This window comes from Uloborus diversus, unplaced genomic scaffold (assembly GCF_026930045.1).
Source record: "Uloborus diversus isolate 005 unplaced genomic scaffold, Udiv.v.3.1 scaffold_552, whole genome shotgun sequence".
Taxonomy (NCBI): domain Eukaryota; kingdom Metazoa; phylum Arthropoda; class Arachnida; order Araneae; family Uloboridae; genus Uloborus; species Uloborus diversus.
In genome coordinates this window covers 13,082-40,770 of record NW_026558739.1, presented here as the reverse complement: position 1 = coordinate 40,770, position 27,689 = coordinate 13,082, and the positions used below count along the sequence as shown (strand labels likewise).

The window sequence follows — 27,689 nt, the reverse complement described above, 5'->3', positions numbered from 1 at the left end:
TATCGTTAAAAGAACATGTTAAATTAAGATTGTTTGGATTCCTTTAAGTGAAACAGAGTTGAACAGAAAAGATTGTTTTTAAGGTTTTTCACTAAAGCTAAATTGGAATCTGATGAACTTCATATTAAATTGATGCTTATTGGATTTATTTAGTCTTGGAGCTTTAGTTTTACGCAATCAACCAAAAAGTGTGTCTCATTTTAAGTAAAAAGCTTATTGTAATTGTACATAAATATTTCAGATATAGTCTATCAGATGTAATTCATTTTAACGTGAGCACAGATTATAGTTGATAATGCATACATTTTCATATTTTGTTCTAATTGAAAAAACTCATAACTTGTATCATTGATAACTATGATTAACGCTAAAGAGATTTTTGCCAAAAATATGCTCTACTGGTGTTTTGCAAACCTTGAATTACGCGTATTTATTTACTCCTTAGCGCTTTAGAAACTGATGTCTGAGTAATACGAAAACATCAATCCGACATCTCTTTCATTTTCTAAGTAGCCCGTGCAACGCCGGGCACACAGCTTGTAAAGATGAAAGTCTGTGTGTCTGGGTCTCTGGATGTCTGTTAATAGCGCCTAGATCGTTCGGCCGATTTTCATGAAATTTGACACAAATTAGTTCGTAGGATAGGAATGAACACCTCAAAGCGATTTTTTGAAAATTCGATTTTATTCTTTTTTCTATTCCAATTTTAAGCCCATTTTACTGAGCGAATTATCATAACATGGACGAGCGAATTACCATAACATGGACGAGCGAATTACCATAACATGGACGAGCGAATTACCATAACATGGACGAGCGAATTACCATAACATGGACGAGCGAATTACCATAACATAGACGAGCCAATTACCATAACATGAACGAATGAATTACTTTTACATGGACGAGCGAATTACCATAACATGGACGAATAAATTACCATAACATGGACGAGCGAATTACCATAACATGGACGAGCGAATTACCATGAGCGAATTACCATAACATGGACGAGCGAATTACCATAACATGGACGAATAAATTGCCATAACATGGACGAGCTAATTAACATAGTGTACTGGCAAGAAATTCATCATCTATTATTTTTAAATATACAGGCGAACCAAATGAACTTTCAATTTTCTACTAAGGGCAAAGCCGTGTGGGTACCGGTAGTTATTAAAATATGAGCATACAAATCGAAAGGGGAGAGGAGTTATAAGTCTAATAGTCGAACACTAATTGAGAGGCTGGAGCTTTCAAGCGGTATTTTATCGCAATAAATTGAAGTTTGAACAATGCAGTTTTAGACAGTCACTTAAGGGTCATGCTCTGATTCTTTAGTTACTTGAAATAATTACAATTTTATTCAAATACTAGTGGTACCCGCACGACTTTGCCCGTAATAGAAAAATTAAAAGGTCCTTTGGTTCGCCTGTATATTTACAAATAATGTATGGTGAATAATCTCGCCAATTGGCTTGTACCCATGTAACGGTTCCACGTTATGATGATTTCGTAATTTACTCGTCCATCTTATGATAATTTTGTTCTTAAAATTGGAATAGAAAAAGAATCACATCGAATTTTCGAAAAATCGCTTCGAGGTGCACACCCCCATGCTACAAGCTAACTTTGTGCCAAATTTCATGAAAATCGGCCGAACGGTCTAGCGCGTCACAGAGATCCAGATATCCTTCGGACATCCAGACATCCTCCTGTCATCCAGACATCCTACTGACATCCAGACAGAGAGATTTTCAGCTTTATTATTAGTAAAGATCTTTCAAAGGAACTGTTTCTTCCTTGAAAAAATATCTTATAACGTTATTGCTTAATTATTTATTTATTTGAATGTAATCCTTATTCAGGATCATTTTTCATCTCCTGTGTCTTGGTACAGGGAATATCAAGAATATTGACCTGCTTTTAACCCACTATATTGTAACAGGAGCAGATAAAAGCGGTGGAACAAAGCTCAAAAAACTCAACAGTATTAACGTTTCATTAATGTCATTGTAAATGTTCTATGTTTCTACCCTCCGCATAACGTGAAGACAAAAACTAAATTCATCAACAATTTCTACAAGGTGATGACATTGATGGAATCTACTGCTTCCATTTATCGCTAGTAACTCTTGCTTGTGTGGAGATGCGAGAAGAAAGGGGTTTTGTTGCCTGTAAATATCGATCGATTCAGAAAGTGTAGACGATTTCACCTGACATTGTGATGTCATAGGCAGTGGCGTACCTAGCATGGGTGACACCCGGGACGAAAGTTTGTGGTGTCACCCCCTCCCCTACAAACGCAAAAGAAAAAAATATGTAAACATGAAAATTCATGCAATTTATAAACTACATGTGTGTTATTGCGAAATTTTAATTCGGCTAATGAACAAAAAAAGATAAAAGTGGGGGGGGGGGATATTTTCCAAAAACTTGCAATTAAACTTAGGGTTTCACCCCTCAGACGGGTGACACCTTGGGCGGACCCCCTTCCCGTAGTGACGCCATTGGTTATAGGTGCAGTGGCGTAGCTAGGGAGGGGCGGAGGGGGGTCCGCCCCGGGCGGCACTTTTTTTGGGGGGGCGTGTCAATTTCTTACTTTTGATGCGAAAAAATTTAACGCGTTTTCCCAATAAGGAAATCATGCTTTTGATCTATTACTGGAGGCAAAAAAGAAAAAAAAAGTCTTCCAATTGTAAGGTTTTAGTACGACAATGATAAGAAAATTACTCTAATACAAAATATGTGTTTTTCTTGTCTACATCTGAGCACTATTGTTTGTTTTTTGTCTTCCTTCGTCTGAAGCTACAAACTGAGAAAGGTGGTAGTGTCACGTCAAAGGACAATGTTTTTTTTTTTGCCGTTAAGGTAAAGTATTACGGAGGAAACAATAAATTTCATAACCTTTCGTAAAATGATGAAGATACCACTTGATTTTAAGTAAATTCCTAAAAAACCAACGTATTAAAAAAAAAAAAAAAAAAACTTTTTTTTTTAAAGGAAAATGACAAGAAGAGTACACGGAGAGAGGTTTCAAATGGTGGCCGATTTCTTATTCGTTGACTACAAAATTTTCACTAAGACTGAATGAATTTTAAGTTCATTTTATAAAAAAAATTATTCACAACTCGAATAATAATTGCTTGTACTACTGTATTACATCATATACAATGAGTTTCACATTTAGTCTTTCATTTTAAGGAAAGGTTTTTAATTAGTAAAATGATCTCTAGGGCAAACCTTTCACATTTTGACCTCTATTTTAGTGACAAAGAGAATCATCCAAGCTTGGTAATATAGCAGTACCGGATGTAGGGAAGGGGATTGGGTGAGTCTTGGTCGTACCCTGGATGGCAACTTCTGAGTTTGTCAACATTAGGTGAGTCCCTACATTTACGTGTTTTTCAGTTTTGTTGAAAAAATTTCTAGACAGTGCCCACGAACCTTCCCAATATTTCACGTATCCAAAGATAGCCTAAAATGGCTTTTTTAACACTTCAGTTTCAGAAATTTTCCTTGAGAAGTCCTGACCCCCTAATGTCACCAAAGAATGCCTAAAATTAATTTTAATATTGGAAAAAAAAAAAAAAAGTCTGGAGGGAGCTCCAAGCATCCTTTCTATAAGCGTTACTAAAAAATGCTTAAAATTCGAATTTTGACTTAACTTTTGCAATGTTTCGGTTGGGCTCCAAATTCCTTTTTTTTTTCTCCTGCAAGAAAAATAAGAAGGAAAAAAATAAGTTTCTTTGTCTTGTTTATTAAAACCTTATTAAAAGACTTTTTGCTCTTTAATGTGTCATCTATTTTTCATCATAAAGGGTGGCAAATTGAAGGACCGCCTCGGGCGGCAAAAAGTGTAGCTACGCCACTGTATAGGTGTACATTGGTTATTATAGACAGTACATTCACAATACTATTTACTATTGATGAAGCTTGACTGCTTTATATCTTTGCATTTTTTTGAACTATTCTGTTTAACATATTAAATCTAATACATTTTCAGAGTTAATATATTAGATTAAATAGCGTGATTGCTTCACGGGGGTGGAATCGATAATTTTGGGTTTAAAATCTGGAAACATGGAACCATTTTGCATATGTTAATAAGCATATCTTAAGTGAAAAACAGAAACGGCGAAACAGTACCATTTTTTACAAATAGAAGGCATGGTAATACTGTTGGTGAAGGACGGTCAAGTTTTAGTAAGTTTCTGTTTCTCTAACATGGATCCGTGTTTTTAATGTGTTAATGAAGAAACACTTTTTAAAATGAAACATTTAATGCAAAATCTGTTTTCTATTTATTTATTTTCATTTAGTTTTGCTGGACGAACCTCCACTCTCAATGTGTTCATTTCCTTGGCCACACAGCGACAGCCCTTTAGTCAGAAAGTTTGTATTTGTGTTTATTTAAATCTCAATTGACAAAATTTGCGAATCCCTTTACATAGAACACTTTAAGCTTACGTTAAATTCGGCGTGACAGCTGGCTGTAATAGATTGAGACAAAGTTAACAATGGAAGAAAAAAACGTATGAATCACTTTCATCTATCGGTGCGTCACATTAATCTTGGGCCCTGTGGTTGAAAAGATAATCGGCGCTTTTATTTGGGGACAATCCCCTCCCCCTGGATCCCCCGTTCCGTGACAGGACACAGCACCGCATAAAGTGTTTCATCACTGACGGTGCACTTTTACCGTTGCAGGTGGTTAGAGAAAGAAAAGAATGGATGTCTACTACCGAAGTCCGCCGATATCTCGAAAGAAAAAAGAGACAGCCGAGCGAAGAGAGAGCAAATCGGGAAAAAAAAAAAAAAACTCCTCCTCCTCCCAATCACCTCTCCTTGTCGCTGCATCCATTGTTGCCATGAAACGCACCGCTAGCTCCAGACCCATCATTTTTGCTTACCATCTTTTTCCCCTGGATAAAGGATTGGTACAAGGGCGTCCTATCAACCTCGCTCATCCGCCATGTTTGGGTTCGCTTGTACACTGTAGTTTTGTTTTTGTTTTCATATGGGTTGGGAACCGCCCAACCCATGGGCCGCGAATCTGAACTAAAATAAATCTTGGAGTATTAATTCCCCCCTTTTTTTTTGCGAAAATTCACGTATTAGAGTACCTGGACGACCGAGCCTCGTTCGGCTTTAAAAGTATTATTTTTTGTCAAATCGTGTTTTTTTTTTTTTTTTTAAGGTTCAATACTTTTCGTAATATACTTGAAAAGCTTCACGTTAACGAAATATTATGTACTCGACCTTCTTATAACACTAAAGTACCAAACAAAGAAGACTCTGAATGTAATTAAATCAACATTTTGCTTTAAACTATCTGTTACGTTTGTTTCCACTATACAATTTTCTTGTCAGTAATTAAAATATTTTGACCTTTTGCTATGGTGAAATCAGTTTTTAACCGAATACTTCCTTTCATACTATGATGCGTTTCACGATTTTATTCCAATCGAGATTTTCTTTTTGAATAAGTACTTTTAGTTTTTACGCCAGAAAATGCTACATACAGCATGATATCCATCAAAACTGATGATCCACAAACCATTCCAACAAATGATAACAACTGTCTTAACAAAACAAACAATCTCAAGACATACAATTCTTCGAAATAAAATATAGATGCCTGATTTAAAAAACATGTTAAACTATTTGAAGTGTAAAAAGAAAATAAATAAATAAAATAAAATAAAATAGGATGATCAAGCAATAGTTTCACTTAAAAAAGAAAAAACGCCTTACATCGACTTACATAATGCTTTTGAATTTGTTTTCAGCCAAGTGTGCTTGAAATTAGCCAAAGTGGCCAATATCAGCCCAGACTGGCAACCCTAAGCAAGTACAAAATTTTAAAGCGAGAAGAGACAAATTTTCATTGTTATGGTTACAAATCGTCTGCCTGATGCGTCAACTCACAGTTTACTTCAAGGCTTAACTCAATTTGACTTTATATTAAAAAACTGTTTTTTGTAAAAAAAATCGCGTTTTTACAGAAAAAAAACACTGATGTAGATGAACTTAGAATGCAAAACTACAATTAAATCCAAAATTTCATCCAAATCGTTAGAGCCGTTTCCGAGATAAGAAATATATATATACCTACAAGAATTGCTCGTTTAAAGATATAAGATACTAGCATTCCCGTACCCGGCATTGCTCGGGTAATGGAATTAGCAGGGGTTAACAGTGCTTGGTGCACCTAGTTTCGAAAATCCCCTATAATAATTACTTATTACCTATAACTTTTTCTAATTTGGGGAGGATCCCGTGGCCCCTGAACTCCTTACATATATGCCTTTGTCCTTAACCGATCTTTAACTGTTATTAACGATCCTTTTAAAATATTGATTATCTTTGCAAACACAGGCCATCCACATTTTATTGATATACCTATGTTTAAGCAAGAACTTCTTTGTATACAACATTTTTAGTTTTTTTTTTTTTTTCTGGTGCTAAAATTATTAAGCTGCTTGATGAACTGACTTTGGAGAAAGCTACATAACATTGGCCATGTGAAAAAAAGTCTTCTCTTAAATTGGTCCCTGCTACTTTTAATGTCTGTCCTTGTGATTTATTAATGGTTATTGCAAAGCAAACTTTAACAGGAAACTGTACTCTTCTAAATTCAAAAGGATAGTTCGCCTGTGATGATGTTCTTAAAAACTTCGTTTCTAGTTTTGAAGAAATGAAAGCAATAGACAGAAACATTATGATTTGACTTGAGAAAAGCCTCGAAGAACCACGTGAGAAACAAAAACAATATCAAATTTATAGTTCGCTATCGACCAAAAGTTGAGATGAAGTACTGAATAATGATTTGAATGGAGGAAAGCCTTCGAAAATAAGGGATTTGAATTCAATGACAGGTTTTAATTTCTCAGAAATTAAGAGGTTTTAATTAATTTCTCCCGAACTAATTGAGATTTCGAAAAATCCTTTCTTAGTGGTTACTTTCGTAATCATGCGGACATGCCTGCCAAATTTCAAGTCTGAAGCTTCAGCGGTTTCGGCTGTGCGTTGATATATATATATATGTATATATATATGTATATATATTATCTCAGGACATTGATTTTTATATATTAAGATATCATATCGTCACTCAGAAACTCTCCCTGGCTCATGGTCAAAAAGGAACTTAAGAATTAAGATTTTTCATAATTCTTAGGAACTTTCCCTTATAATTGAAGATGAAAGCTAATGAATCAGAAACTTCTTTAATACAAATTCTTAAAGAAACTAGTATAAGCTCCAAGCTCCAAATTAAAAATGTTCCTCCTTTGCTGAACTAGCGTGATTAACTAGTGAATTGAGGCACTTTAGGGGCTTTTCAACAATCTACCAATTTGAATGAGAGTCTTTAAAAAATAAAAATAATATAGAAATGCATTGAATGTTGCGAATTATTTGAGATTAAAACTATCCAGTTTCAATCTAGATATCAACTCCCTCGTAAAGGAAAAACAACGCCAAAAATCCTGCGCAGCGCCTATGATGACTTATTTTCGAGTGTCCTTACAACTACGCCAGCTAAGTGAATGCAATCAAGTTATTTTCTTCCTTAAAAATTATTTTGAAAATTGTTCTTGTACAGTATATTTATATCTGTGGTGCAACATAAGGGGAGAAGGGAATTGACATCTCCAGAACTCTTGTTTTTAACGCACTTTCAGTCCTATTACGGCCTGAAGGACATTTATGAACAGGTGCCCCCCCCCCTCCCCCTCTTCCCTTATAAAGTAATTTTTGGCTGTGCAAAGTGCAAGTGATGTATAGTAGTTAGTGGGCCTCAATCGTGTTTTCTACAAAACTGGTGGGCCGCACAATCAAAAAGATTGGGAGCCGCTTGATTAGAGGCATTAAATAAGTGTAAATAAGTTTCAGGGACACGCGATACTATTTTAATGTTCTTGTATTCCTAAACTTCATATTTTCATGAAACATTACGGAGGTTAATAGCTTGTACTTTACTCCCACTGTATTCTATCCTTCTAAAACTTAATTCAACCATCGCTCCTTGAAAACACTCATTTAAGATTTGTTATATAGTCTGGCTTTGTTAACCTGATACTTGACCTTATGAATGCTCATTTTTGTTTGGATTGAAAACAAGAAATTCTTATTTTGGCACAACGCCAAGGACTTGTATTGGTGAAAAAAAACGAGTTTCATCACCTCTATTTTAACCTATCGTTTGCACATTCAAGGTCATCTTGTTAGAGCCGGACTATAGGCATGACTTACTTACTAGGGTTAATTTTGTTTTCCTAAGTTATAGGCATCAAATTAAGAGCTAAAGTTTCAGCTCGACGGAATTCGCAATATTATCTCTCGGGGATATTATTTTAATATATATGGTTTTCCTTTACTTCCTTATTTCTTGAAATAATATGGAGTTTGATTGCTTCTAGCCTTTTGCTGTGTGCCATGTTTCTAAAACTTACCGGAGCTTGATTGTCCTGAAACTTACTTCGGAGCTAGATTTCTTCTAGTTCACTGAGCACTGTGTTTCTAAAATTTACTCCAGGTATCTCTCTTTTGAAGACACTGCTTTAAGATGTTGTATATGACTTACATACTAGTTTTGCTTATGTTTTTAACCGACTTCAAAAAAGGAGGTTATGATTTCGTATTGCGGCTTTTTATGTATGTTTTCGAATTATTCCAACACTACTGAACCGATTTGAATTTTTTTTTTTGAAAGAATATATACTTCCTAGATGGTCCCATTGTAATTTGGTCTGGTCTGGATCTGATAAGGGGTCCCGGAGAAATCCAAGAAACTTTAAATTTCATACGTCACGATCACGTGGTTTTGCTTTGATCGGTGTATTTCACACCTTAGGTTTTGGCTTTCTCTTGAACGATATTTAATTCTCGCGGCACATGGATGATCAATTTTTGCAAAGTTGCGTCACCTGTGAATTTTTTATTGTAGGTGTTACTAATGTATTTATTACTGCGTAGCAAAGCAGTAAATTAAATATATTTTGCTACTTCAATAGTTGAATCAATTACCTTAATATTTTATTTACTAATAAATAACTTTATTTAGGCACTAAAATATAACGTTCTTTATTTAATATTCCAGTTTTTAAATACAGTTAGTGTTCAATTGAGAGGGAATTGAATACAGAACACCCCTCCCCCACGATTTAATTTATATTCTTTAATAATATACATTATAACTGTGTATGATTTCTGAAGTTTGACCAATATTCTAGATTTACTATTTCACCATGCCGTCAGTTCAATTTGAAATTAGGGTTAGATTAATTAGCAGGCTTCAAAAAAAGGAGGAGGTTCTGAACTCGTCGGATTTGTTTTTTCTTTGTACAATGTTCCATAAATAAACGAAGACACCTGTAGCTGTACCCAGGGGCGTGCACAGGGAGGGAGGAGGGACACCTGTTGGCCCAGACCTGAGCCTGAAGGGGGCCCAATATTTTTATAACTAAGGATGAAATATAGGGGTAAACAATATGGAGAGGGACCCGGATAAGTTCATTTGTGATGGGCTCCAAAATTTCTGTGCACGCCCCTGCCTGTACCGATAAAGAAATTTTTTTTTGTTTGAAACGGTATACTTCCTCGGTGGTCTAATGGTAATCAAGTTCAGGTTTGATGAAATTGAGGGAACTCTTCGAATATCATACTCACATTTAAATCGATTTGTACTTTATTAATTTTGTATATTGTCTCACTTAGTGAATCGGTTTTTATGCTTTTTTTTGTTTAGTGGTGGTTTTGTTTAGGGGTGGTCTAACTTCGGTTCCAAATCTTTGATTTACCCTACTTGTTCTTTAGGGAAAAGTTAAGGGTAAAACAATAAATTTCATGCAATTTCCCTCCCAAACGATTAAATACAAAACCCATTGATAAACAAAGATTAAAGATTCTCTGAAGCAAACATAAAATTCCTTCTAGTGGAATTTTTAATCTTCATCTATAGTGGGGCCATGTGAAGAAACATGCGACTTTTATCAAGAGTTACATCATAACACGTATGCGAAACATAAATTACAAATTACAATATTACAATACTAAAATTTGCAATTTTACTTAAAGCGATTTCGTTTTTTTTTTTTTTTTTTCCGTGTATTTGCTTTCGGAAAGCAAACTTTGATAAAGCTGAACTAATGATGAAGACAATTTTTTTTTTGTACATAGTTACGCATTTGAAAAAGGCTTTCTTCACAGTCGTCGGAAGTCTCCGAGACGCTCGCCGTGTTATTTACACCTCAAAAAAGCAAAAAATAAATTACTTTCAAACAAAAAAATAACCGCCTTCAAAAAATACCCAGGAACTAAAAAGCAAAAAAAAAACTGATTACACTTACATTCTATTTCATCCCAAACATAGAAATGAAATTTATTTTACAATTCCAGTACAAAAATCAACTAAACTAAACACCGAATTATAAAATAAACACTGATTTAAATTACTATACGATCAATTATTTTAAATACCTAACTAATTATATACGATCTCTTAATTTTTAATAACCTTTTGAAGTCGGGGCCTCCTATAAACTACTACCTAACGTAACTGAGTAGGTTTAGTTTTGAATATTGATTTCGCGTATAGTCAAATAAGTGTTTAATTCAGGATTCGGTGGGTTGTCAGTTACGTTATGTAGTTGTTTATAGGAGACCCCGACTTCAAAAGGTTATTAAAAAATAAGAGATCATATATAATTAGTTAGATCTTGTTTACCTTCTTAACGGGAAGATATTTCCACAAAAACTGCTGTTAGGATGGGGTAAATAATAATTATCTCCTGCCTTCATAACAGAAGTAAGCCGAAGATAAATTCTGTTCATATTTATAATAGTTTATAACCTTCCCAGGAAAAAATGTCAGCGTAAAACCTTCAAAAAAAAAAACCTCGTAAAACTAGCAGTTATTTCGGACTGATTTCCCTACGTAAAACCTGATCAAAACCTGCAGGCTCTGTTCAGGTTTTTTAGTCCGAAATAACTGCTAATAACCTGCGCCTTCGAGATACCTGAAGGTTCTATTCAGGTTTTTTAGTCCGAAATAACTGCTAATAACCTGTGCCTTCGATTTTCCTGCAGGCTCTGTTCAGGTTTTTTGTCCGAAATAACTGCTAATAACCTGTGCCTTCGATTTTCCTGCAGGCTCTGTTCAGGTTTTTTTGTCCGAAATAACTGTTAATAGCCTGCACCTTTGATTTACCGGCAGGCTCTGTACAGGCTTTTTAATCCATTATAACCGGCGTTGAAAAGCTTTCGATTTACGTTCAGACCCTGTACAGGTTCTATGTCTAAAAAAAGTCAAACACATGTAGTTGTTGTCTTGTGCCGACTGGGTTGGCAACTTTTGGGGTAGGTTGCTTCACTTTTCCAACTGTACTGTAATTTGGAGTAAAGTCTGATTTCCGCTGTACACACACATGCCATAAGGACACGTTTAACGGGTGAGCTATTATTCACAGAACGTTCAAAGGCAGGGGCGGACTAGATCCCCCAAGCGGGTGTGAACCTTGATTCCCAAAGGGCGCAAAAATTAAAAATAAAGGTGCACAGGTTCAGGAAGCTGGAAATAGAAAAAAAAAACCAAAGGCGCACCAGTTTGGGGGCGCAGGATGAAAACCGAGGGAGCAAAAGGATAAAAAATAAGGAGCACAGGTGTGAAAAAGGAGAAAAAAAAAGTTGAAGCCAAAAAAAAAACCTGTTTGAGGCATAAAAAAAATCTGTGAAGGCCACAGGTTTGAGAGCGCAAAAAAAAAATCTGAAGTTCTAGTTTCGAGGAAGCACAGGCAGGTGGAAGCACCGGCCTGTGGTCCGATGGGCCAGTTCGCCCCTGCACAAGGACAGGAGAGAGAAAGTACATCTATGTCCAAACTGGGATTCGAACCTAGGACCTCCCCATTCAAAGTCAGACTTCTCACACCGCTAGACAAAGGGTCAGCGCTGGTATTCACGGCTTCTTTATTACAGAGCCCCTCGTTTGAAACACCTATAGATAGATCACATGCAAAACTGTATCAAGATTTGTAAACACAAGGAGTGAAGAGCGTCTGAACCAATGGGTTGCGACAATATTCATGTATGATTAGAAACAGTCTTGACGCATCCACCCACACTTATACTCAGAATAAAGTATGCTAACTTGGAACTGGAACTCCTAATGCTTGTTCCTTTAAAGCTGGATGCAGCTTAGAAAACAGCTCATAATAGCTTCTTTACTGAATGACTGCAAAGCAACTTTTCTTTCATTGTTGTACAATGTCTGCTCTGTATTGTTCACCAGACAGAGAAAGAAATATCATTTTTCTTAGAAAAAACGGTTTCCTGTCCCTATGACACAATTGTTCAAGTTTGCAAAAATATATCTATTTTAAAAGAATAAGAAAATAAAAACAAATTTTAAAAATATCCACAAAATCTTGGAGTTGCTGCAAAAACTACGAAACGGAAAATGTCAAAATGTCCAAACTAAATAAATATATTTCAAAATGCAAAAAACTAGTTAACGTGCAAATTCTAATACATAAGCAGGTTAAAATCATTGAATAAATTTATTGATATAAATAGGATATGGTGAAAGAAAGTTTAAAATTTGAATTGAAAATAAAATCGCATAAATAATTTTAACTAATTTTCTAGTTTGATCAAATGCCACACCTCTGTGATTCTGAAAATATTTAATTATTTAAGCTTCGGCAATTATAACATGTTATACAGTCGAACCTTGTTAAAACGAACTTGCTTAACGCGAATGAAATGCCATTCCTTGTCAGACAAAGCTACAAATTAGTCTTAAACCATTTCTTTAACATGAAGAGGATTTAGACGAAATCCCACATAAGACAAAGAAAATTTCAAGGTATTGAAGAAAAAGGGAAAAGAAAATCTCCATACTTTAACATAAAATTACTTTCGAAAGTCGAAAGATCTGCATTTGAATGCAAGCGACATGGCTGGCAGCGAGAAAATTCCTTTCCTCGGGAAGGAAAATCGGGAAAACCACGTTGTTCAAGAAAGTACTAAATTTAGCTGTAGATTATGCTTACAGTAAAAAAAGCTGGGATGAACAGTGAAATCTTCGACAAATGGCTGACAAACCTAGATTTAAAATTTCATTGTGAAAAAAAAAGTCTAATTCTGGACACTTGTTCTGCCCAAGTAGAGGTTTAAGGTCTAAAAGCGATAAAGTGTTTTTTTTTACCCATCAACACAGCAGTGAAATTCCAGTCTTGAGATCAAGGAAAAATCAGATGTTTGAAAATGCACTATCGCAGAGAACTGGTTCGAATAGCCATTGCCTCTGTTTCGAATTACTTGTTTCTTACTTAGAAATTATAAACATAAATGCTTGGGTGTACATTTTTGTACAAAGGTACTTGGTTCTTATATTTTCTGAGACACAAGAACAAAAAAAAAAAATATGTGTGCGTACACAAAATCCGGTAAACGTGGAAATCGATTAACACGAAATTCGGTTAACACAAAATATTTTGGCATCCCTGTTGAGAACTTAAATGATTATTATTCGAATAATAGATCTGCATATGAAGAGCATGCTTGCATCTATATTATTTAGCTACGACCTCCAAGGCAGAATAAACCCAAAGCGGTCAGGGCTTTACTAACTTGAGGTCCCTACCTAACAACTGTGACATGACTCACAGCAGTACATAAGATTTATACAATTTAAGAAATAATAGCAATTAAATTTGAAGATGCATTGAGTACCAAATTTTGCTAAAAACCGAATATTTGGTCAAAATCCTAACTGAATATCTGGCTGAATACCAAATAACTGTGGTGAAAATTTTTAACCATATTATTTGTATCTTTATTTCAGGTCAATTTAAAGCAGTTCATGTATTTGTGTCTTAGGTGTAAAGTAAATTCATTTCAATTTAAAATCCTTAAATGTATCTAGCAGGGCTCAAAAATTATATTGCCCAACATACCTGGGGCTTGTAAAAATTCTGATTGGACAATTGACCCTTATATGCCCGGCTTGGCATATAATTATTATAATTTTTTTTTTTTATTGATTATTGGTAATTTTACTGGAAACTTATTATGTACTATTTATTTAAACTTCCATTTCTGTTTAATATTGAAATAATTCTTGTTTCAGATATAATGCTGTTAAATTTTTTGTCTGATTAATGCTATATGACAAATTTAAATATTTTTGTTATTTTCAATAAAAAACCGAACATGTAAAATTTTTATTTGGGCATCTATTTTTCAGGCAAACATGACCGGCAGGGCATGTAAAATATTCAAGATATCAATTTGAATTCTTAATTATAATTAAATTGAAATATTAATTTGATTTCTTATTTCACCAGAAAAAAAAACAATTAAAAAAACTTAGATATTTTTAATTTGTTTTCTAAGTATTTGGTAAGACAACTATCTTTTATTCGGAAAATCATCTTAATATAGGAACAGGCCAGAAAAATTTTAGATGCACATATGAGTTACTTGAAGGTTAAAGAGATCACTGTTTTTAATGGTCTCGGTTATATGGCGTTTTTTTATATTCTCTCGACAAGAGCGATATAACGAGGGGCTACTGTATTATTATTAATCATCATTAATTTATTAAATAGAGTCAAATCTCGATAACTTGAATATTCCTTTATCTCGAATTTTCATCGTTTCCCAAACTCTTGAGACTGTTGTGGAAACTTCCCCATAGCTCAAACTACCAATAACTCGTACCTTTTAGCTGGTCTTTTGGGACTTCAAGTTATTATGAGTTGGCTGAATATTATTTTTTTTATCATAAGCATAATTTTTTTAAAAATAGCTGTTTATTGACTTTACATATTTATGAACACTTAGCATTAGAAGTTTTTTTTTTTTTCTGTTACAATAATCAAATGTTTTGATGTTGTATGTCTCATAAAATGTAAGAAAACTAAGTTGCATATTTACATCAAGATTGCATTATTTGTAATGATCAGTTTTTACTGAAGTTAAGAAGGAAAGAAAAATTATCTCCTCAAAAAATGTGAGAGAGGCAAAATATTCTATTTTTCTGTAATGATTTGATATGACACCTCATTACCCTTCAAATGTTACTTATTTTATTTTAAATTAGTGGTACCCACACGGCTTTGCCCTTAGTAGGAAATTAAAAGGTCTTTTGGCTCGCCTGTATATTTACAAAAAATGTATGGTGAATCTCTCCCCAATTGGCTGGCCTATGTTCCTCGTTATGATAACTTGGTAATTTACTCATCCATCTTATGATAATTTTGCTCGGGAAAATGTTCTTAAAATTGGAATAGAAAAAGAACAAAATCAAATTTTCGAAAAATCGCCTTGAGGTGCACACTCCCATGCTACAAACTAACTTTGTTCCAAATTTTATGAAAATCGGCCGAACGGTCTAGGTGCTATGCACGTCACAGAGATCCAGACAGAGCGACTTTCAGATGTATTATTACTAAAGATGTCATGTCATTTCAACTTAGGTTGGATCAAGCAATCATAAAATGTTGATGTGGTCTATGATGACTTGAACTTCTTTTATTAAAGTTATTAGCAATAATTGATTAAAGTTATTATTGAAGCATATATATTTAATGCAATTAATGTTATATTTTAAATATAATTAAATAAACACATGCTGAAAAATTACTTTACACATAAAGTTTGCATAATTTTCTCAGCATCAACTTAAGCAGTTTTTAGTTTTCAAGTTTAAATCAGTTTTTGACACCAAAGTGGTTGAGAGTATTGCAAATAATATAATTTATACTTTCTGAAATAAAACCAAATGAAACATAAAAAACTACTTCACTTACCTTTTAATCAATTTGAAACATTGAAAACAATATTTATTATTATTGTTGCACACTTAAGAGAGGCTGGGAAAAAAAGATTTCAAGACAACGTATGATTTTTCATGAAAATTTTCTATCACAATCCACAGGGTTGGCAAGTTTTTGACAGGTGATGGTTTTATCCGGTTTTGTGTGTGTGACCGCAGGTTTTACTGTTGTGTCAAAAACCTCTTTTTGACATAATTGTCAAAAACTTTAATTCATGTCCAAAACATATCTGAAATTATTGACACACAAAATTACCTTAACAAGTGGTCCTTCATTCTATAAATTTTGATTTCAGACTCTGAAGAAAATTTCTGAACTGTTTTATATTTTTAGATGATGTGCTATACATATATAATAGTTTTTACTTCAACAAGCTGCTTCTTTGAAAAAAAAAAGAAAGAGACTTTTTTCCGCCTGACTTCAATTTTGCTTTTAAAGCTTGTTTTGTCTTATTTAGAGACGTACCGAGTACTGGGTACTCGGCCAAATCTTGATCAGGCACTCGGCGAATACCAAGTAGTTGTAAAAGATTATTTAGACATGGAAGTCTATACTACTATTGCAATGATTTCAAAATTCGTCACGTGTGTGTCGACGGTTCTTCTTAAAACATAATTGGAACTCGGTACTCGGCCGAGCACTCAGTCAAACTGCTACTCGGTACGTCTCTAGTCTTATTTGTGTCATTCAAAAAAAAGAAAATTTTAAGTTGCTCAAAAAAAAATCTTAATTTGTCGTATGATGTTCTGAATTTTACCGAATGATAAAATACGAGCATGAGCACAAACATGTATCTAAATATCATTATTAATTTTAAAAAAATCATAATAGTAATAATTTTAATGTGCAGTCTCTAAATTTATCGAATCACAAGAAAATTGTCGACAATGAACATTTTTGGTAGGTTTGTCACAGTGACCTGGACCTCCCATTGGGATGCCACAGCTTCAACAAGTGTTTTGAAACAATTAAGATTAAAATGGCAACAATTGAAGCCCTGTGTCTGTACATTGGTGCTTGGATTCGTAGTCGGTGAGATATTGATGCGTAGGTTTAGAGGAAAGTTCTGAACTGGTTAAACGATATAGGATGTACACTGGTTTTTACAATACATGGCCCAGCCCTAGCGGCCACTCCCTTAAACCTTTAATCCCCTTTTATTCGATTTTTTTTAAATAATAAAATTTAATTCACTTTTTTTTTTCTGTTTGAGACATATATAAATTGAGAGGGAAGAATCACTAAAAACCTAAAACTGAATACAACTTTTTCTTACCGTGGAATACGTGTATACGGAAGGAAGTCGTTTTTCAGCTCTTTTGATAACTAGACAGGTATATTGATAAATTTGATAGGCAATCAACAATATTGTACACACAAGAAATAATCATAATAAAACAAAATTAATTAATAATTAATATACAATCAACAATTCATTAATTAAAAATAGATAAATTTAACTAAATTTTACCTAGATTAATTCTTTTTCACACGTATTTTAATAAAAAGTTATCAAAAAAGTCTTCGGCTTGAAAGTTTTAAGCAGGTCTTTTATTAAACTTTATGTTGAGTTGATTTTTGGATGATAATCAATAATAAAAGGAATTCAAACAATTCCTTTTGTCAATTTAATACGACAATAAGTTTCTATTTTGTCATGACAAAATGGGAGCTTTCATAATTTAGCTACAGAAAGATTAATCATGATCTCAAAAAATTTTTTATAAAGATAAACTCAAAAAAAAAAGATGCATCGAATACATTCTGGCGATGCATTTTGTACGAATCCTTGTGAGACCCAGCCTGCTGAGTAAGATCAAAATCGCATAGTACTGTACGAATCGCTAAGAGATATAGTACTAAAGAAAATTTTTAATGGTCAACTGTTTTTGAATATAAGTTTAGTGAAGTGCTACTGACTTCCGGAACTAAATAATAAACTGATATTCGCGGGGAAGATGAAAGATTAATACACATAATACTTATTTAACTAACACGAGCAAAGAGCTGAAAATACACTTCCGTAAACAATCAACATGGCGATCGAGTGGCTTTTGGCTGTTGCCACTTTTTCGTGAAGCATCGTCGAAACCTCCCGCCTTTTACATTGTGCGCACGCGCAGTATCTGCTGATTGCATGGTGAACAAAGTATCTATTTTTAAAAATCATGAAAAACTTAAAATATTATGTCTTTTGTGCTCAAATGATGCATGTTTTTCGTTTTTCAGAAATTCTGTGAGGATCAACAGAAGTTTATCAGCAAAAAGTCGTTCAAGTCTCTTTTAATATTGATTTTCTTTGAGCTGGGTGTATCCGGGGGGGGGGGGGATCATTGCGCCATTAAAATTTTCAGAAGGGATTCTTTCGACATTTTTTTTCGCTTCTTTGGGGGATCTCGCTTCTTCGGAAGTTCAGTAGTTTTACAAGGGAGTGTTCTTGTGCTCTGGGGGGAGGATCCCTTGCTTAAAAAAAGCATTTTTTACAAAAAATATATTGTTTTACCGGCAGGATAGAAAACTGATTTTTTTTTCACTTGAATGTTCTGAATACCGCACGCTCTTCGTGGAGAGAAGCGGTGGGGGGGGGGGGGTGGAGCAATTGTTTGAAACTACGGTTTTGAATAAATATATTTATTTAAAAGGGAAAAAATCAGATGATAACAATTCAAAAATAGCTCATTTGAAATGGAAATCCAATCTAAAAGTATAACTATATTAAAGAAAATTGTCCGAAAAACTGATGCGTAACACCTGCAATGTAAGTTATACTAGGAGGAAAGAAAACAGCAAAAATCACTCTCACATTCGTTTTCGAAAGCCGGGGGGGGGGGATGACGGGCCTGCTGTTTTGTTTGTCAGTAGAAAACTATAAAGTCTTTCGAAAATGGTTGAATTCACTCCTCAAATACCTGTACTATTTTTTAGAACGTTGAATTGCAATTATCATAGATTTAAAAAACCATGGGCGCCCATATGAGGGGGAATGGGGGGCTCAAGCCTCCCCCCCCCCTTCTCCTTTAGAAATCAGAACTTTTTTGCTTTTAGTACTCTTTTCTTTACAAAAATGTAAAAACATTTCTTCTCCAACCGTTAATGAATAAGTTATTAAAAATGTGAAATTTCAATTACTCTAATCAACTGAAAACGCGGTTCCCATGTGGACAATATCTTGCAAAACCACAACGAATATATCTGAGCCCCCCCCCCCCCCCCTTCTTCAAATTTTGCATATGGGCGCCCATGTAAAAAGCTGTACATTACTAGAACTTTCCCTGCATAAAACCTACTTTTAAATTCTCCTCCGAAAAACCTGTACTGATATCAGTAGAAAATTTTCTAAGTTCAAATTATTCTCCTGTGACTGCATCTACCTGTCAAATCCCTGTGTTGTTTTATGCAAAGTTAAATTACCCTCCTAAAACCTGTTTATTACCTGCATTGTCCCTGCATTAAACCTGTATCCAAGTTTTCCCTTTGAAAAACCTGCATTAACCTTCCTAAAACCTGTAGTTCAATGCAGGTTTTATGCTGACATTTTTTCCTGGGGTAGTTTGGTTTAAATTTTTTCCTTGGACGAGCAGCAGTTGTGGCCGAGTGGTTAAGGCGATGGACTCGAAATCCGTTGGGACATTCCTGCGCAGGTTCGAATCCTGTCAACTGCGAGTTCCTGGAAGCAATTCCTCCTTTCCGGGTACTAGAACTTTTGGCAGCGCACGAGTTTTTAACGCACAAAATTTTGAAATAAATAAAATTTGCTTTCTTTCCCATAGAGTATCGTTTTTCGTTGTCCTTTGGATATAAATTTTTAAAACCTTCTTGATTCTTAACGTGAAAAAAAAATCTTTATCTGCCGTACATGAATGAGATTCGAAGAATTTATTATTATAAATTAGGGAAAAGACACAAAAAATAATTAAGTTTTATTCCTTGTGATCAAGTAGAGTAAAACAAGCATTGTGTTTCCTTTAGAAAATTTTTAAATTGTTCACGGTACAATCGCGGGATATTTATTTTGTTTTCAAGACAAAAGAAATTTAAAATATATTCCACACTGAATAAACACTGTAAAATGCCTTTCAGTTAACAGAAATTTAAGGGCGATGTGCCTAGCATCGAGCAGTCGTGGCCGAGTAGTTAAGGCGATGGACTAGAAATCCATTGGGATCTTCCCGCGTAGGTTCGAATCCTACCGACTGCGAGGTTCTGTTTTGTGTTTCAGAACTAACTGGAACGGATGAATTTTTAGATTTCCGGATTTAACGTACATCTGTCACGCTATTGAAGTCCAAGACGAAAGTAAATTTTTTAATAATGTTCGTTTCTGTTTCATGTTTCGTTTCGACAACAATTGGATTTTTCTTCACACTAATAAAAAATCAATACAGAATAGAGGAATATTGAAAGAGAACAAGGTCTAGGGATTTTAAGTCAGAGTCTCCCTAACAAACAATTTTTTTTTCCTACAAAAAAAGTGTGTTCACCGGCATGGAAGATTGAAATGGTGAAAACCTTTGAAATACTATTATCTAATGCAATTAGCCCGGTAGATTTTATATGCTGAAAATGGACAATTTCGGATCTGTATGTATTCTTTATTCATATGTGTCTGATTTTTCTGGTTCACTTTTTTTTTTATTTATAAACTACAGAAAACATGTAAATAATTATCACAAGACTTTTGTATGATATTAGAAAAAAATATTTCTGCGGGGAATTTTTTTGTAATTTAAAGTTTCTGTTACAAAAAATTGAGCCTTGCTCGAGGCAGTCGTGGCCGAGTGGTTAAGGCGATGGACTTGAAATCCATTGGGAATTTCCCGCGTAGGATCGAATCCTGCCGACTGCGAGTAGAATGCGTTGAATCTTTTATTGCGAAAATGAATGTGGTTGATATAGACGATAAATGAGTTTGATTAAGTGATTGAGGGGCTAACTATCTGAAATGTTAAGCAGCCTTTGGAATTTTTGAAATTATTTGTAGAAAATATATCATAAACATTATTTGGCTTGGCAGTTTTTTCCAACTTCTGCGCAATATGTAAATTGAAACCCCTTCACTTCATACCATTTTGTATTATTCAATTTCTAAAGTAAAAACTTGTTATCGAATTACAGAACAGTAGTTTGGTTTAAATTTTTTCCTTGGACGAACAGCAGTTGTGGCCGAGTGGTTAAGGCGATGGACTCGAAATCCATTGGGACATTCCCGCGCAGGTTCGAATCCTTTCAACTGCGAGTTCCTGGAAGCAATTCCTCCTTTCCGGGAACTAGAACTTTTGACAGCGCACGAGTTTTTAACGCACAAAATTTTGAAATATATAATATTTGCTTTCTTCCCCATAGAGTATCGTTTTTCGCTGTCCTTTAGATATAAATTTTTAAAACCTTCTTGATTCTTAACTTGAAAAAAAAACTTTATCTGCCGTACATAAATGAGATTCGAAGAATTTATTATTATAAATTAGGGAAAAGACACAAAAAATAATTAAGTTTTATTCCTTGTGATCAAGTCAAGTAAAACAATCATTGTGTTTCCTTTAGAAGTTTTTTAAATTGTTCACGGTACAATCGCGGGATATTTATTTTGTTTTCAAGACAAAAGAAATATAAAATATATTCCACACTGAATAAACACTGTAAAATGCCTTTCAGTTAAGAGAAATTTAAGGGCGATGTGCCTAGCACCGAGCAGTCGTGGCCGAGTGGTTAAGGCGATGGACTAGAAATCCATTGGGATCTTCCCGCGTAGGTTCGAATCCTACCGACTGCGAGGTTGTGTTTCAGAACTAACTGGAACGGATGAATTTTTAGATTTCCGGATTTAACGTACATCAGTCACACTATTGAAGTCCAAGACGAAAGTAAATTTTTTAATAATGTTCCTTTCTGTTTCATGTTTCGTTTCGACAACAATTGGATTTTTCTTCATACTAATAAAAAATCAATACAGAATAGAGGAATATTGAAAGAGAACAAGGTCTAGGGATTTTAAGTCAGAATCTCCCTAACAAACAATTTTTTTTCCTACAAAAAAAGTGTGTTCACAGGCATGGAAGATTGAAATGATGAAAACCTTTGAAATACTATTATGTAATGCAATTAGCCCGGTAGATTTTATATGCTGAAAATGGACAATTTCGCATCTGTATGTCTTCTTTATTCATATGTGTCTCATTTTTCTGGTTCACCTTTATTTTTTATTTATAAACTACAGAAAACATGTAAATAATTATCACAAGACTTTTGTATGATATTAGAAAAAAATATTTCTGTGGGGAATTTTTTTGTAATTTAAAGTTTCTGTTACAAAAAATTGAGCCTTGCTCGAGGCAGTCGTGGCCGAGTGGTTAAGGCGATGGACTTGAAATCCATTGGGAATTTCCCGCGTAGGTTCGAATCCTGCCGACTGCGAGTAGAATGCGTTGAATCTTTCATTGCGAAAATGAATGTGGTTGATATAGACGATAAATGAGTTTGATTAAGTGATTGAGGGGCTAACTATCTGAAATGTTAAGCAGTCTTTGGAATTTTTGAAATTATTTGTAGAAAATATACCATAAACAATATCTGGCTTGGCATTTTTTTCCAACTTCTGCGCAATATGTAAATTGAAACCGCTTCATTTCATACAATTTTGTTTTATTCAATTTCTAAAGTAAAAACTTATCGAATTACAGAACAGTAGTTTGGTTTAAATTTTTTCCTTGGACGAGCAGCAGTTGTGGCCGAGTGGTTAAGGCGATGGACTCGAAATCCGTTGGGACATTCCCGCGCAGGTTCGAATCCTGTCAACTGCGAGTTCCTGGAAGCAATTCCTCCTTTCTGGGAACTAGAACTTTTGGCAGCGCACGAGTTTTTAACGCACAAAATTTTGAAATAAATAAAATTTGCTTTCTTTCACATAGAGTATCGTTTTTCGTTGTCCTTTGGATATAAATTTTTAAAACCTTCTTGATTCTTAACGTGAAAAAAAATCTTTATCTGCCGTACATGAATGAGATTCGAAGAATTTATTATTATAAATTAGGGAAAAGACACAAAAAATAATTAAGTTTTATTCCTTGTGTTCAAGTAGAGTAAAACAATCATTGTGTTTCCTTTAGAAGTTTTTTAAATTGTTCACGGTACAATCGCGGGATATTTATTTTGTTTTCAAGACAAAAGAAATTTAAAATATATTCCACACTGAATAAACACTGTAAAATGCCTTTCAGTTAACAGAAATTTAAGGGCGATGTGCCTAGCATCGAGCAGTCGTGGCCGAGTGGTTAAGGCGATGGACAAGAAATCCATTGGGATCTTCCCACGTAGGTTCGAATCCTACCGACTGCGAGGTTCTGTTTTGTGTTTCAGAACTAACTGGAACGGATGAATTTTTAGATTTCCGGATTTAACGTACATCAGTCACACTATTGAAGTCCAAGACGAAAGTAAATTTTTTAATAATGTTCGTTTCTGTTTCATGTTTCGTTTCGACAACAATTGGATTTTTCTTCACACTAATAAAAAATCAATACAGAATAGAGGAATATTGAAAGAGAACAAGGTCTAGGGATTTTAAGTCAGAATCTCCCTAACAAACAATTTTTTTTCCTACAAAAAAAGTGTGTTCACCGGCATGGAAGATTGAAATGGTGAAAACCTTTGAAATACTATTATCTAATGCAATTAGCCCGGTAGATTTTATATGCTGAAAATGGACAATTTCGCATCTGTATGTCTTCTTTATTCATATGTGTCTCATTTTTCTGGTTCACCTTTATTTTTTATTTATAAACTACAGAAAACATGTAAATAATTATCACAAGACTTTTGTATGATATTAGAAAAAAATATTTCTGTGGGGAATTTTTTTGTAATTTAAAGTTTCTGTTACAAAAAATTGAGCCTTGCTCGAGGCAGTCGTGGCCGAGTGGTTAAGGCGATGGACTTGAAATCCATTGGGAATTTCCCGCGTAGGTTCGAATCCTGCCGACTGCGAGTAGAATGCGCCGAATCTTTTATTGCGAAAATGAATGTGGTTGATATAGACGATAAATGAGTTTGATTAAGTGATTGAGGGGCTAACTATCTGAAATGTTAAGCAGTCTTTGGAATTTTTGAAATTATTTGTAGAAAATATATCATAAACATTATTTGGCTTGGCAGTTTTTTCCAACTTCTGCGCAATATGTAAATTGAAACCCCTTCACTTCATACCATTTTGTATTATTCAATTTCTAAAGTAAAAACTTGTTATCGAATTACAGAACAGTAGTTTTTTTTAAATTTTTTCCTTGGACGAACAGCAGTTGTGGCCGAGTGGTTAAGGCGATGGACTCGAAATCCATTGGGACATTCCCGCGCAGGTTCGAATCCTGTCAACTGCGAGTTCCTGGAAGCAATTCCTCCTTTCCGGGAACTAGAACTTTTGACAGCGCACGAGTTTTTAACGCACAAAATTTTGAAATAAATAATATTTGCTTTCTTCCCCATAGAGTATCGTTTTTCGCTGTCCTTTGGATATAAATTTTTAAAACCTTCTTGATTCTTAACTTGAAAAAAAAACTTTATCTGCCGTACATAAATGAGATTCGAAGAATTTATTATTATAAATTAGGGAAAAGACACAAAAAATAATTAAGTTTTATTCCTTGTGATCAAGTCAAGTAAAACAATCATTGTGTTTCCTTTAGAAGTTTTTTAAATTGTTCACGGTACAATCGCGGGATATTTATTTTGTTTTCAAGACAAAAGAAATATAAAATATATTCCACACTGAATAAACACTGTAAAATGCCTTTCAGTTAAGAGAAATTTAAGGGCGATGTGCCTAGCTCCGAGCAGTCGTGGCCGAGTGGTTAAGGCGATGGACTAGAAATCCATTGGGATCTTCCCGCGTAGGTTCGAGTCCTTCCGACTGCGAGGTTCTGTTTTGTGTTTCAGAACTAACTGGAACGGATGAATTTTTAGATTTCCGGATTTAACGTACATCAGTCACGCTATTGAAGTCCAAGACGAAAGTAAATTTTTTAATAATGTTCCTTTCTGTTTCATGTTTCGTTTCGACAACAATTGGATTTTTCTTCATACTAATAAAAAATCAATACAGAATAGAGGAATATTGAAAGAGAACAAGGTCTAGGGATTTTAAGTCAGAATCTCCCTAACAAACAATTTTTTTTCCTACAAAAAAAGTGTGTTCACAGGCATGGAAGATTGAAATGATGAAAACCTTTGAAATACTATTATGTAATGCAATTAGCCCGGTAGATTTTATATGCTGAAAATGGACAATTTCGCATCTGTATGTCTTCTTTATTCATATGTGTCTCATTTTTCTGGTTCACCTTTATTTTTTATTTATAAACTACAGAAAACATGTAAATAATTAGCACAAGACTTTTGTATGATATTAGAAAAAAATATTTCTGTGGGGAATTTTTTTCTAATTTAAAGTTTCTGTTACAAAAAATTGAGCCTTGCTCGAGGCAGTCGTGGCCGAGTGGTTAAGGCGATGGACTTGAAATCCATTGGGAATTTCCCGCGTAGGTTCGAATCCTGCCGACTGCGAGTAGAATGCGCCGAATCTTTTATTGCGAAAATGAATGTGGTTGATATAGACGATAAATGAGTTTGATTAAGTGATTGAGGGGCTAACTATCTGAAATGTTAAGCAGTCTTTGGAATTTTTGAAATTATTTGTAGAAAATATACCATAAACATTATTTGGCTTGGCAGTTTTTTCCAACTTCTGCGCAATATTTAAATTGAAACCCCTTCATTTCATACGATCCTTATATATTATTTCTGTAGCCTGTTTTTGGTTTCTACGCCAGATTTTCCTCAATTCTTGATCGATTTCTTTGATTTACACTTTATTTTAAAGCTTATGGTGCTGGCTACTGACGAAAAATAGACCCACGGTCTAAAAATTGTTTTTTTCAGCCGAAAAACCAGTTTTAAAGAACCAGAATGAGATTTTCGGTTAAACTTATAACTTTAACTTGCACTATGACCGACAGAGCTGAATAGCTTGATTGGCAGAGCGTTCTCCTCGTAACCAGGAGAATGAGCGTTCGGGCCCACGTCCGGACAATCTGCATCATAAAATTAGAGAAATATCACGCATGCATGAACACTTAATGAAGTGATTAACAAATATGAGGGAATAGAATAAATGAGAAGGAAATGCTACTTGCTGTTATTAAAACTTGATGCGACTTTGTGCTAAAATGCTTCTGAATTGCACGTTTTTTTTTTTTTTTTTTAAAGCTTTGGCTCTGGTAAGAAAATTAAAGCATAATGTAAGCGAAAATATAAGTAACAGGTTTAAGATTTCAGACTATAATAGAATTGTTTTTTGTTCAGAAAAAAATAATAAATCGTATATTGAAATATATATTCTTCTAATGAGTTTTTGACTCTTTGTACAAATAAAAAAAAATACTACCTCAATTTGAAGGGTAAAATATATATTTTTTCTACTTTTTGCAAAAAAAAAAAAAAAAAATTAGCTTATCACATTTTTACTACATTCGAAAAGCTACGCTTAAAATAGAGCATAGTTCAATTTATTTTGTATTTTAACCGTGCTGTTAAATGATGAACATGTGCTGCCATCTATGTCATAACGGTTCAAGCTGCCTGCGGTAACGAATTGTAAAAATTTCAAAAATAAAAACATTTCTTTTCAATATCTTATCTTATACATTGTTCCCTTCTCATTTTAAAACTTATCAGGCTGGCTAATGATGAAAAATAGACTTACGGTCGAAAAATCAAGTTTTCGAAAACGCCCCTTGCTGTTTGAAAACCTTGATGCAGCCTGTAGTTCTTATGCTTTTTTTTTTTTTTTTTGCAAAGTTCTAATGCAGTTTTCCAATTTTTTACGTCGCTTTCGGCAAAAAAAAAAAAAACCTGTGTGTGTGTGTGTTCATATTTTAATAAAGCTTAAAAGCACTGGAATTAGTTGTTTGGTTAAATTGATAAGTTTTTTTCAGTAGAGCGTTCGGCTATAAACTATATGAACTTCGGGCAAGCTTGGGCTCTTCGACATAATATCAAATTTATATTAGTATTACGCATTACATGTACTCATAACATACACACGTAAAAAAAATAAATGAAGTGGGAATGCTACTTGGTGTTTCGACTCCGTTATGCAAGCTACAGTTATCATTAAGATAAGTTGACTGTTAATCGAAGGGTGTTCTTCCTTTTTTTAAAGCTCTGACTACATTCAGATCACTCAGCATAATATAAGCATAAAAAAAGTATTAGATTTACCTAAAGGAAGTCATTTTTGTACAGAAAAACATTTTCATTGTATGGTGAAATGTAGATGTTTCTAATAGCAGTGTTCAACCTTTTGTACAAATGAAAAAATACTACGCCAAATTAAAGCTACGAGTTTCACCCAGTAAACCTTTAATTTTTTATTCGCGCAAATACGATATAAAGCATTAAAATTATTATCAACTTCATTAGCAAGAAATCATTTTCTACTCCTTTGCTTTCTGCTGAAAAAAAAATACATTTTGTCTACGTTCGAAAAATTACACTTAAAAAACGGACTCAGTTCAACTGGTTTTGGTTTTGAATTTTAAGTGTTCGATTCAAAAAGAAACATGTGCGGGCATTTAAGCCGTAACGGTTAAAGCAACCTTCCGTGTGAAATAGTTCAATATTCAAAGATAAAAACACTTATTTTCAATCTAATTTATTACTTCTCTAGAATGTTTGTTTCAATCGCTACGTGAGATCTTTGTCATTCTTTAATCAAATTCCATGCTTTACGAAAAATTTTAAATCGTATCATGCTGGGTAATGACAAAACATAGAAGCATGATCTTTTTATTA

At 34.1% G+C, this 27,689-nt stretch overlaps 12 non-coding genes across 12 annotated transcripts; all 12 read left to right on the top strand.

Annotated features, from left to right (window-relative positions):
- Positions 1-19,428: 19,428 nt before the first annotated feature.
- Trnas-cga (transfer RNA serine (anticodon CGA)) lies at positions 19,429-19,510 on the top strand. Its single transcript has one exon. It is a non-coding gene; the product is annotated as a tRNA-Ser (tRNA).
- Positions 19,511-19,964: 454 nt separating this feature from the next.
- On the top strand, positions 19,965-20,046 carry Trnas-aga (transfer RNA serine (anticodon AGA)). Its single transcript has one exon. It is a non-coding gene; the product is annotated as a tRNA-Ser (tRNA).
- Positions 20,047-20,612: 566 nt separating this feature from the next.
- Positions 20,613-20,694, top strand: Trnas-uga (transfer RNA serine (anticodon UGA)). The gene has a single exon. It is a non-coding gene; the product is annotated as a tRNA-Ser (tRNA).
- Positions 20,695-21,001: 307 nt separating this feature from the next.
- Trnas-cga (transfer RNA serine (anticodon CGA)) lies at positions 21,002-21,083 on the top strand. The gene has a single exon. It is a non-coding gene; the product is annotated as a tRNA-Ser (tRNA).
- Positions 21,084-21,536: 453 nt separating this feature from the next.
- On the top strand, positions 21,537-21,618 carry Trnas-aga (transfer RNA serine (anticodon AGA)). Its single transcript has one exon. It is a non-coding gene; the product is annotated as a tRNA-Ser (tRNA).
- A 559-nt stretch (positions 21,619-22,177) lies between these two features.
- Trnas-uga (transfer RNA serine (anticodon UGA)) lies at positions 22,178-22,259 on the top strand. Its single transcript has one exon. It is a non-coding gene; the product is annotated as a tRNA-Ser (tRNA).
- Positions 22,260-22,563: 304 nt separating this feature from the next.
- Trnas-cga (transfer RNA serine (anticodon CGA)) lies at positions 22,564-22,645 on the top strand. Its single transcript has one exon. It is a non-coding gene; the product is annotated as a tRNA-Ser (tRNA).
- A 453-nt stretch (positions 22,646-23,098) lies between these two features.
- On the top strand, positions 23,099-23,180 carry Trnas-aga (transfer RNA serine (anticodon AGA)). The gene has a single exon. It is a non-coding gene; the product is annotated as a tRNA-Ser (tRNA).
- Positions 23,181-23,746: 566 nt separating this feature from the next.
- On the top strand, positions 23,747-23,828 carry Trnas-uga (transfer RNA serine (anticodon UGA)). The gene has a single exon. It is a non-coding gene; the product is annotated as a tRNA-Ser (tRNA).
- Positions 23,829-24,135: 307 nt separating this feature from the next.
- On the top strand, positions 24,136-24,217 carry Trnas-cga (transfer RNA serine (anticodon CGA)). Its single transcript has one exon. It is a non-coding gene; the product is annotated as a tRNA-Ser (tRNA).
- Positions 24,218-24,670: 453 nt separating this feature from the next.
- Positions 24,671-24,752, top strand: Trnas-aga (transfer RNA serine (anticodon AGA)). The gene has a single exon. It is a non-coding gene; the product is annotated as a tRNA-Ser (tRNA).
- A 566-nt stretch (positions 24,753-25,318) lies between these two features.
- Trnas-uga (transfer RNA serine (anticodon UGA)) lies at positions 25,319-25,400 on the top strand. Its single transcript has one exon. It is a non-coding gene; the product is annotated as a tRNA-Ser (tRNA).
- Positions 25,401-27,689: the final 2,289 nt, after the last annotated feature.